We start from the raw sequence: 12,206 nt of genomic DNA, 5'->3' as shown, positions 1-12,206 counted from the left end.
GTCTTTCATGCTCATACTCACAGAGTAAAACATACTCTTCAGTCTAGATTTGTTTTCATTCAGGTCAAGGAAAAACATCAAAGAAAGTGCTTAACCCTGAGAGGCACTAATGGCTTCCTGCAAGGTCCTGAGCACCCTGAACTCCCACTGAACTGGTGGGTGCTCAGCACATCTCAGAATTGGGCCCAAAGACTGAACAAAGAGAAATTTTTCATGGCAGAGAAAACTCCGTGACTGTAACATGCTGCATCTTAAAGACAAGATGGCAGCTGCATTAGGCAGGGAGAAAATCTACTTTTAAAAGTGTAGTATTTAGAAAACAGCCTTTAATTTACATTGCTATGTGTAGAAAGAATAGTTAGAGGTTATTGGCAAGATTCTGCCCCCCCCTACTCACACTGAGTAATACATCACTCTCCTAACACTGATTTCAATGGGGGTTGCTTGTGGGGTATTGTACTAGTCAACATAAGGGTGGCAGAGTCTGGCCCAACATGAGAACAATGGGCCAGATCCTCAGCTCATGGAATGCAGCATGGCACCTTGGCTGGCCCAATATCATTAGAAGAATCCAGATAAGCCAGAGTAGAAGTCAGTTACAGAGATTGGTGTAAGAGGGTCAGGGCCAGAGCCTGACAATAAAATTCACACACACACATATATATATATATATATATATGGAGAGAGAGAGATCAACACTCAGAGATCATCCAGAGCTCTGAGATAATAATAGAGAGCCCCTGACTAAGCCAGCCCTGATTACAGAATGGGCCCCACCTGAGAGAAATTAGGTGATTTCAGGTTTAACTACTGAGTGGGCCCAGCTGAGGAAGGGCTGGAGGAAAGGGAAGGCAGAGAGTCAGAAAGTACCTGGAGGGTTTTGAGTGAGCAAGGAGGCACCTGGGATAACCAGGGAACAGAGTTGGAGACCCAGAAGGGAAGGAAAGAGGTCAGGGAGGAAGGAAGGAAATAGCGCAGGGAAAACTGCCATATGGGTAGAGGATTTGAGGTAGCTGTGCAGTACAGGGCCCTGGGCTGTAACCCAGAATTGAGGTTGGGACTGGATTCCCCTACCAGCCCCAAGGAAGTGGTGTACAAGTGTAGCTGAGCCCAGCAAGGGGGCTACAGGCTGAGTGTGACCTTGCTGAAGAAGAGCTGTGGAGAGGGTGGAAGCTTTTTATTTCTGTTAGATAGTTTTGATCTTTACTTTGGAGAGCTGACCCTGGAAGGAATGGGCTAAAGACTGTGCCCTGGCTGGAGGGATGAGTTATCTGAAAGAAACCACCACAGCCCCAGAGTGACTGTTGACAAGGGCTGCTACCCCACAAGGACACTGTGACGCCATGCCTGGCCATGAGGAAGTGCATAGTAAACCCTGTTACCATGCTTTTTCTTACATGCTTTAACTGCAGCATGTCTAAAACAACTATATTTTTGTAGTTTTCCTTTTCTATTCTCTTTTTTTCTTATACTTCATGGCAAGCACTGTATCTCAGCCCTAGTCTACAGCCAGCTCCTCCTTCCTTGGAAAAGAAGAGCTGAATCTGACACAGAATTTGAATTGAAGGACACAGTTTCCAGTTCTCACTTGGACTGGAATCACAGTTCTAGCAGCTAAAATAATTAGTTCAAGAGACATATAAGCAGAAGCCAAAATGATAAATACTTTTAATTAAATATTTGCCATTTGAACTCTGATCTTGAGAGATGCTATATCTTTTCTCTTGGTCAGTCTGAAGAACTTTGTTGTCTCTTGCCCTTCTTCTTTGAAAGAAATTACATACACAATTTGTTCATAAAGCAAGAGAATGGCAAAAGACTGCCCTCTAGTGACATTTCACAGTAATCTTTCAGAGGTTGCTTTACTCTTTACCATGGACCAAGATATTCCAAATTTGCCAGGCCTGGGTTCTTTTTGGATTAAGACATTTTGAAAGTCTTTCTATAAAGTAAAGAAAGAGTTGAGAACGTGGTTGAATCAAAAATGTATAGGGTTACACTTCATTCTTTGAAATTGCCCTGGGATCAAAGATTTTGTTGTCTTCGTTTCCAGGTAAACAAGCAAGCTATAAACTGAGCAGTCAATAATACTTACGAGTTTTGCCATGGTAAGAATTCCTGATGGTGGTTGTTTTGGGGTTTTTTTTTTGTTGTTTCTTGGGAGGGGAAGGGACTTAGAACTGTTTTTCTTCTGGGTTCCCCTGGAAACCTGTTACACCTGTATAATATTTGTTCATCAGCTTTTTATTGCTACAGAGCCAACAGTGCCACTTTTTAGGATGGGTATATTTCTGCCCACAAGTCATAAAGCTTAGTTGATAGATACATCTCATCTTCTAAACTATATGTTCCACAGGTCATTAGCTGTCATTGATTTACTTCTGGAAGCTCCCATCAGTTTGTTTCCTAATAAACAGGGTTTCTAGTTTTGGGTTTCAACTGATAAAATGATCCCAAATCTATTTTAACTGCTTGGATGTTTTTAAAAACTAGAACAGAAATGAATCAAATTTGGATATTTTGAAGGTTTTATTGATTGATTGTATTTAATCTTTCCTGCTGGAGCAGGTCTCCCAGTCTGTTACTGGAATGTTAAATAATACATCTGTGAAGGGGAAGATCTCTAATGTTATTTTACTCTGTTAAAACAATGGCTTAGCTTCTTTCCTGCTATGTGGCAACGTTGTGATCCTCTGCTGGCGAAAAGCTGCTTTCATGCTGGCATAGGCAGCCAGTAGATGATTCTCTCTCTATGCTAAGGAATTCTAAATGGTGTAGAGCTGCCTTCTCCTAGCTCTTGGGGTAGTGGACAGGGTTGAGGAAAAGGAGGTATGACTGGGATTTTCTTACACGTTGGTCATTCTTAGCTGTCAGATGTGTCCTGGGGGCTGTGGACAGATGGCACAATTTAGAATAGCCCTGAGGTTGCTTTAAACTGCTTAAACTGAACTTGAGCTCAGTTGCTTATAATTTGTCAAAACTGTAACAACTTGGGTTTTTTTTTTTAAGTTTAGCAAAAATGGGTCAGCTGTTTCTGAGAATGGGATGGGGGGAAATGTAGTTTTGCCAATGTTTAAAAAAACCCTTTTATTTCTGATTTTTAGAGGGGTTCTAGCACCTTCAGACTTTGGAACTGGAACTTGGAAATTTGGCAGGGGAACAGTCTTGGGGCAAGAGAGATGTCTTTTGCTGCCTCTGTGAATATGTAAACAGATTTGAACAAGTCATCAGCCACTAAAAATCACCATTTCCACATATTCACTAGAGTTTTGTTAGAGGCTTGCTGCTAAAATCTCTAAACATTCCATCTCCATGGAGCATACTCTCAGGCCCCAAGGAGCTTTATGGTAGGTACAGAGCTAAAGTCTTGGATGGGACATAGTCAAAGCAGTATAATTAGCAGCCGAATATTGTATGACTTAGAGGAAGGTGTGCAGGACTGGGAACCTGGAAAACTTCAAATCTGACTTGTGTTAATAATTCTGCCTACTTCAGCCCTCCTATCTTGGAGACAGGCCAGTATCATTCTCTGCATTTCTGCAGGAGCTGAGAGATTGCACAAGGTCATTTCTAATGGAGCTAGGAATAGAACACAAACCTCTAAAACAGCAGACACAAAACTCATCCATAGCTATGCTGCCTTTCAGACACAGTGTGCCAAATCTGTGTGTTTGCGTGTGCTGTCTGTGTTAATTTTTTTCACAGGTCTGGTCAAATTTAAACCAGCAGGTGAGCTGTTAATCTTCCTAGAGGAAGAGGATATCAGGGGGGGGGGGGAGAATGGGGATAAAAAGGCTCCATATAAGTCTCCAGCCTTCTCTGCCCTCCCCCAGTAAATCTTCCCTTCAATCACCATTCTTTTACCCTTCTGCCCCTTCACTTTCCCTCCATTGCATCATTCAGGGTACAGGATAGACAAGTGAGGCAGAGTAATACTGAAGAGAAAAGATGTTCTCTTATGTTAAGGCGCTCCCTGGGGACCCAGGAAAGCACAGTTCTATTGCTGATTCTGCCACAAGCTTCCTATGTTATGCTGGTTGAATCTGTCATAATCATGCATAGACCCCACACTACAAGAAGGATGTGGAAAAACTGGAAAGAGTCCAGTGGAGGACAACAAAAATGATTAGGGGGCTGGAGCATATGATTTATGAGGAGAAGCTGAGGGAACTGGGATTATTTAGTCTGCAGAAGAGAAAAATGAGGCATTTAACAGCTGCTTTCAGCTACTTGAAAGAGGGTTCCAAAGTGGAGGGATCTAGACTGTTCTCAGTGGTAGCAGATGACAGAACAAGGAGCAATGGTCTCAAGTTGCAGTGGGGGAGGTCTAGGTTGGATATTAGGAAAAACTATTTCACTAGGAGTGTGGTGAAGCACAGGAATGGGTTACCTAGGAAGAGGTTTTTAAGGTCAGGCTTGACAAAGCCCTGGCTGGGATGATTTAGTTGGGGATTGGTCCTGCTTTGAGCAGGGGGTTGGACTAGATGACCTCCTCAGGTCCCTTCCAGCCCTGATACTCTATGATTCTATGTGTGGGTAGGTACTAAGGTGGCACAGGGAACCTAGAATCTGGCATTTCTTAAGTTTTTAGTGCTTTGCTTTGCAGCTCTAACATTCCTTTAACAAAGTGGTTTTTTGCAATAAAATAGTAAAACAATAGATACATTTACAAAAAAAATCTGACTCTCCTATAACGGCGTATGACGTTTCCCATGTGATCTGAAGGAGTTAAACAAACAGATTTTTATAAGTATTTAAGTGCCTGAAGATGCAGATAAGTTGCTTAAGGCAGGCACCGGTCCATGCCTCTGCTCCGGGGCGTGGGCGGCCGCCTGCTCCTCCCCCGGCCCGGGCGGCGGTTTCCACGGAGACCGCGGGATACAAGTGCCTGGAGCCGCCGCCCCAGCCCGGCTCGCCTCGGCCCGCAGGCGGCGGGTGTTAGCAGCCGCCCCAGACCCGCTCCCGGGGCCCTGTCCGGGCTCTCGCCCCGCTGGGCTGTGGACGGGGGTGACTCGCCCAGCCCGAGCGGACCCTCCGGCTCCGGCATAAATAACTCTCGGGTGGCCCGGCCCGGCCCGCCGGAGGGGCCGCGCCGCAGACAGAACCCGAAGCCCCCGCCGGGGAGTCAGCAGGTCGGCGCCGTGAGCACTGCAGACAAGGTGGGTGGGGAGTCCCGGGCTGGGCTGGGGGCAGGGCTCAATGTGTCACCCACTCACCCCTCCCGCCATGCCACTGCCCGTTCTGCTGTGTGGGCAATCAGCCACTTCTCCAGCCACAGAGCCACCATCCAGCCATGCAAGTGCCCGGCCACCAGTCCAGCTACCCAGACACCTTCCCGCTCCTCCAGCCATGCAGCCACCCGTCCAGCTACCCATCCAGCCATGCAACTGCCCAGCCACCAGTGCAGCTACCCAGACACCTTTCCACCCCTCCAGCCATGCAGCCACCCGTCCAGCTACCCATCCAGCCATGCAACTGCCCGGCCACCAGTGCAGCTACCCAGACACCTTTCCACCCCTCCAGCCATGCAGCCACCCGTCCAGCTACCCATCCAGCCATGCAACTGCCCGGCCACCAGTCCAGCTACCCAGACACCTTTCCACCCCTCCAGCCATGCAGCCACCCGTCCAGCTACCCATCCAGCCATGCAACTGCCCGGCCACCAGTCCAGCTACCCAGACACCTTTCCACCCCTCCAGCCATGCAGCCATCCGTCCAGCTAACCATCCAGCCATGCAACTGCCCGGCCACCAGTCCAGCTACCCAGACATCTTTCCACCCCTCCAGCCATGCAGCCACCCGTCCAGCTACCCATCCAGCCATGCACTGCCTGGCCACCAGTCCAGCTACCCAGACACCTTTCCACCCCTCCAGCCATGCAGTCGCCCACCCACCCTGCCACCTACCTGTCTGGCCATGCAATCGCCAGCCAGTCCTCCAGTCATGCAGCCATCAGACCAGCTGCATTGCCACCTGTCCATGCATTCTGTCACCTATGGAACTGCCCAGCCTTCAGTCAGCCATCTACCTGCCCAGCCACAAAGCTGCCCACCCTTCCAACCGCTTAACCATGCAGCAGCCTGTCCAGCTTTCCAAGTACCTGCCAAGTCATGCAACCACTCACTCAGCCTTCCAATTGCCCAGCCTCCCAATCACTCATCCGCTCTCCCAGCCATGGAGCTGCTCAGCCACCCAGGCTGCCAACCCTCCATCCATCCATGTCCACTCACCCAGCCCGTATGACCACCCAACCACTTGCCTCACCATCTACCTTCCTATCATCCATACATCTATTCACTCACTCATCCATCCACCCACCCACTAGCTCAGCCACTCTCTTTCCCACTCAGACACCCACCCATGCACTCAGTCATCTACCCATCCACACACCCATTTGAGGAGCCATCCAGCCACCCATACAACTGCTCACTCACCTGGACATCCCCCTATACACATCTGGCCACTTCCCCAGCCATCCAAGTGACCAGTCATCCATACACTCACCCACTCTCCTAGACCTCCTTACACTCAACCATTTGCTCATTTGCCAAACCATATGTACCACCCATTCTGTACACCCAGTAAATTTCTCATCCCACTCTTCTCCTGATTCTCTGTGCCCCACCCATTTTCCCATCCATCTCCCATAAACTCAGCCATATCCTCACTTACACACTCAGCTGCTTTTTGATCCATCCCTCAACATGCCAGTCGACCCATCCATCACTCAACTTTAAAATTATGTTATAGTTGTTTATTATATAGCACCACAGGGGGGCATGGTACTTTCCAGAGCTGATGAAGACTGTCCTGTTCGTGAGAGCTTACCCTCTAAAGCACTGGTTCCCAAGTTGTGGTCCATGAAGCACTTGCTAAGGGTTCACAGACAGCTGGCTGGTCACAGGGTGTTGACTCACTTCCTTGCTTCCATGTGCTTGACTGCATTTAAAAAAAAGTTAAAAATACATTTAGACACTTTCCTCACACTATTTTTGTATGTGAGCAGTTGCAGTAATTGCTACAGGAATGTATGCAACAGAAAGGGAAGGTCCATGAGATAATCTCTCCATTAAGAGGTGATCCATACTATAAAAAACAACTTTGAGAGCCTTTGCTATAAGGTAAGATGATAGCACAGGGAAGGCTAGGAGAGAGAGAGAGAGGGTGAGGATGAAGACAATACAATCATTCAATTGATTGGGAAATGTACTGTATTTTTCTTTAGGATTATGCAGGTTATTTTAAGTGATAGGACTAGGTTTTATAAGCAGGGCTTGAAAAATCCACTTGCCTTTGGCTAATTGGAAAACTTCTGCAATATATAAACTTTCATTTAAAAAACAAATTCTAGCCCTTATAGTTGGGAAGATAAACAAATGTGAATCAAGTGCAAACTGGTGCAGTACTGCCTCCTGGATCTTCTACTCCTGAGGAAATTCTGTGCCAAAATTAAAAAATTCTGCACCAGAAAATTAAGAATTCTATGCACAATAATTTAAAATTATGCAAAATTCCACATATCTTAGTTGTCAAAATAACACTCTATAATCATGCCACTTTCAATTATTTTGGTAATTTATTCCAAAATACCTGTCAGCATACTCTAACAATACAGACACACAAATTCCCCCAGGAGTAGGGAGTTAAAGAAACCCCTATGACAACCCAACTCCTGTTTCTCTTCCCCTTACCCTCCAGAGCCCAGCCAGAGGTGCCCCTCTCCCACAGCCCAGAAACTCACATCCCCTTTCCCTCCCAAAGCCCACGTATGCAGAGGGAGAAGCAGCCTGACACTGAGTCCTGGGCTTGTATGGCATTTCCTGCACGCCATCTCCTTCCTTCAGGGTGTGCCAGGAACTGTAGCTTCCAGGAACCCTCCAGCTCCTTCTCCCTCTCCCTGCCAGCAGTGTCTTCTATTTGGGAGTTGGGCTTTGCCGGGTCCAGCTGCCCCTAGTGATGGCCAACAGCTCTGCAGTGCCAGTTCGGTTGGGGGGGAAGGAAATTCTGTGCAGAACATTAATTCTGTGCAAATTGTGCATTGCACAGTGGAACAGCATTCCCCCAGGAGTAATCTTCAGATAGACAGCTGATGTTTCCAATATGCTGCTGCTCAAGGTGAAAACTGCAGCACAGCAAACACTAACCAGTCTTATTAGTTTATGTAGCTGCTACTCAGAACCCTCTGGGGAGCAGTGTAATTGACAAAAATCCGTTGCATTTTACTCTGCTGCTGCTACTTGAGAAAGCTTTGAGCAGTTGTAAAAGGAAGCACTATTCACTGGGGAGAAGGACTCAGACAGAAGCTGAGGGAGGAGGAGTATACCAGGGTAACCTCCTCTTTGAGCAGTCAGGGAGGAGCTAGAATAGAGGTCCATGCAGACTACCTGTCTTGGTATGTGGTGGTACATTTTGCTCAAAGTAGCCTGTTCTCACCTCTCCAGTGAAGATACGGCATTGTTTGCTGGTGTGATATAACTTATTACACCAGCAAAGGGAGGGATAGCTCAGTGGTTTAGGCATTGTCCTGCTAAACCCAGGGTTGTGAGTTCAATTCTTGAGGGGGGCCATTTAGGGATCTGGGGCAAAAATCTGTCTGGGGATTGGTCCTGCTTTGAGCAGGGGGTTGGACTAGATGACCTCCTGAGGTCCCTTCCAACCTTGATATTCTATGATCTCTAAAGTCCTAAAGATATTTGTGTTACTATGGTAACTCCCTTGGGTCATCCCTTCGGGATAGGGGATCCCTAAAAAGGGTGACGTGGGCTGGATATAGGATAAACTATTAGAAGTGAAGTGAGAGGTTGACCTGAGCCGGAGAAGTAAGTTTGATCTTCATGCTAAAGAGAGCTCTAAAGCAGCAGTATTTGAGATCTACTCCTGTAGAAACCCATCTGGGTACATGAAGATTGAGGAAGCCTGGCTTAAAGGTCAGAGACTAATTACTAAAAGGGCCAGGTTATTGAGTATACAGGGATGTACCAAAAAGTGTTAGAGAGCTAATGTGTTGAAGAATTCTCTTCTGACTTTGTTCAGTTGAAACTGACTTCTTGTATCTGGTAAATATTATTTGTCCTTTTATCATTTGGAAACTATTTAGAAATACTATTTGTTTTGTATTGCTTTCTAGCAAAAGTAGATGAGATCTGGGCTGTATTCCTATCTGTGCCAAATATCTGTGTGCCTTTGGGCAAGTCACTTAATCACTCTGTTCTTCAATTTCTTCCTCTGTGGCAACTGGGATAATATTTACCTATCTTACTGGTAATGTTTGTAAAGTCTTTTGAGGTCCTTTAAGGGAAGGTACTGTAGCAGTGAAAAGTATTATTTTTAATTATTAATCTGGTCTGCATTAAAGAAAGTAGTATAAAGGAGAGATTAGAGATAGGTGTTGGTAAAATCAACAAAAGAAAATTCCAAACCCTAGAAAACTTGGGTGTTTAACCCTTGTTCTGCATCCAGAACTGTCAAAGGAGGTCAGTTGTTGTATAATTTTCTTGTTGTGGGATGAGACAAAATGGGGGTAAAATAGGCCATCTGTGAATGGGAACTCTGGGCCAGGCCAGACAAAGCAGGATAGGCTTTGCCTACTTTATTAAGTTAGATCCAATGTGATCTTTACTCACGTTGTAAATTACCAATGAACATTTAGTTTAGTTTTGCCTAACCATGTTCAAATATCAGCCATCTCTACTGGGAAACAAGAAAAACCCTTTCTCTGCATTGTCTCACCTCTCCTCCTTCAGTTGCCAGTCTTACCATCCCTCAGCCTCCTCCTAATTTTCTGTCTCCCCTCCCCCCCACCAATGTTGTTTACCAAGTTATTTCCCTGCTGGATTGCCCTACTTGACATAGCTTGTATCTGCAGCATTGTCACTGAAATGAACTAATATTCTGTCTCTCACACTGTACTATTAAAACAAGTATAATTTATTTGTACCTCTAGGTGGCAATTGCAGACTGTGATCTGTTTTAGAGAATCCTGTGAGAACACATTGTTTTCTTAAGGGTTTAATCTGGTGGTATCCAGTTTGCTGTGGAACAGTGATTACTCCTGCAGGAATTCTGTGCCAAAAAATAAAAAATTCGGCACACAATATTTTAAATTTCTGCATATTTTATTTGTCAAAATAACACAATATAGTCATACCAGTTTCGATTATTTTTGGTCATTTAGTTCAAAATACCTGTCAGCAAGTATGTCTGTAACCATACAGACAACAAAAAAAATTCCGAAAAGGTTTTTTGACAAATAGATTCCTTACTAGGCATATTAATACAGAACTCTGAGTAATAATTCATTTAAACTACAATACAGAACTGTATTTCCCGCACCCCTCAGAAGCAGATCAAAGGCTTGGGGGAATCAGGGGTAAGTGAGGAGTTGAGGGAGAGGGAAGTAAATGGCTGGGCAGGAGCCTGGGTGTGAACTTGGAGAGCTGTTGGATATGGGTGGGAAAAGTATGGTGTGACATTGCACTCCATATGCTTTATGAAAATATGCTTATGAATGTGAATATGATATAACTGGAATATGCGTTATGCAAAAGGTCTCTTGTAAGATATCATTACAAAGTTTATAATCTACTGAGTGTGTTCATCCTATTTGTATGTAGGTATCATTCTTGTGTCTGAAGCTAGAAATATGAAGTATAACTCTGAGGTCCTATTGTAATTATGCAAAGTATGGGCCATTAATGGTGGCTTAGAATCTTGATGGCTCCCATTGACTAGGACAGTTGGTTGTGAATGGGTTTATTTATCTGCAAGCCTTCTTGTGTACCTGTGGGCTAGCCTATGAGATCTTACAGTGACATGTGACCATGTCACCTGAGACTGGAATCCATCTTAAATATGGTACTTTTTCCATTTCCATTTAGAAGGAGGGGTGGGGACCCAGTGAGAGAAAAGATTCCTGCCTTGTGCCAAAGCTATAAAAGGGGGTGAAGCAGGACAAAGGAAGTTGCCAGTCATGAGAACACCATTGCTTTCCACCCAAGGCTGCCAGTCATGAGAGAACCCCTAGTTTCCACCTAAGATGTCTGCTGGAACTAAAAAGGACTGTACCAGGGGAAAGGATTGGGCCCAGACTAGGACCAGTCTATGAAAGAAGCTTATTGGAACATCTCTGAGGGTGAGATTTTACCTGTAATCGGTTTCTTAATGTATTAGGCTTAAACTTGCATGTTTTTGCTTTATTTTTCTTGGTGACTTACTTTGTTCTGTTTGTTATTACTTAAATCCTGTTTTTATACTTAATAAAATCACTTTTGTTTATTAATTAACCCAGAGTAAGTGGTTAATACCTGGGGGAGCAAACAGCTGTTATAGAGAGCGGACAATTTATGACTTTACCCTGTAGAAGCTTTATATGGAGTAAAACGGATTTATTTGGGGTTTGGATCCCCTTGGGAACTGGGTGTCTGGGTTCTGGAGGCAAGTAACCTGCTGAGCTGTTTTCACTTAAAGCCTGAAGCTTTGGGGGCGTGGACCAGACCTGGGTCTGTGTTGCAGCAGGCTAGCATGTCTGGCTCAACAAGGGAGGGTTCTGGAAGTCCCAAGCTGGCAGGGAAAGTGGGCTCAGAGGTAATTCCAGCATGTCAGGTGACAATCCCAAGAGGGTTTCTGTGTCTGAACCTGTCACATATGAAACAGGTTTTTTGGGGGGAGGCAAGGAAGGATTGTTAGGGAGCTTACCCCATGCAGACCCTGGCTGATCCCTAGCCTCTCCCATTTGGGCAGCCACATCTGCCTGCTCCCATGTGTCTCTGTGCCCTCACCCAGCCACTTCCCTCTCCCTATGTAGCTCTGGCCTCCTCCCCTGTCCCCATGTGTCTCTGAGCCTCCCTCCCGCCATGGCCCTGTGTCTCACTCCCATTCAGACCCTGCCCCAGTCTGTCCTCCCCCAATAGCCCATATGAGCCCTGAGATAATGCTCCTGGTGGATCGAGTCTGATTTTTTGCAGTTCTTCAGCAGTTTCCAGAGTTGGCCTTAAGAACAAACAAAACAACTGACTGCTTTTGGCCTCTGGGTGAAGTGCCGTCCCCATGAAAGTCAACTGGAGTTTTACCATTCACTTTAGTTGTGCCAGGATTTCACTCCCAGTATTTTGGGGGCTCCACATAGCTTCAGTAACACCCAACCTGATCACCCTCTAGTAGAAGGATGGCTTGTTTTGTTTTGATCTTGGTTAAACCTTCGCTACTCT

Source organism: Mauremys mutica, chromosome 6, assembly GCF_020497125.1.
Source record: "Mauremys mutica isolate MM-2020 ecotype Southern chromosome 6, ASM2049712v1, whole genome shotgun sequence".
In the NCBI taxonomy this organism is placed as follows: Eukaryota; Metazoa; Chordata; order Testudines; family Geoemydidae; genus Mauremys; species Mauremys mutica.
The sequence above is the reverse complement of the archived record's forward strand: the minus strand, read 5'-3'. Positions refer to the sequence as shown.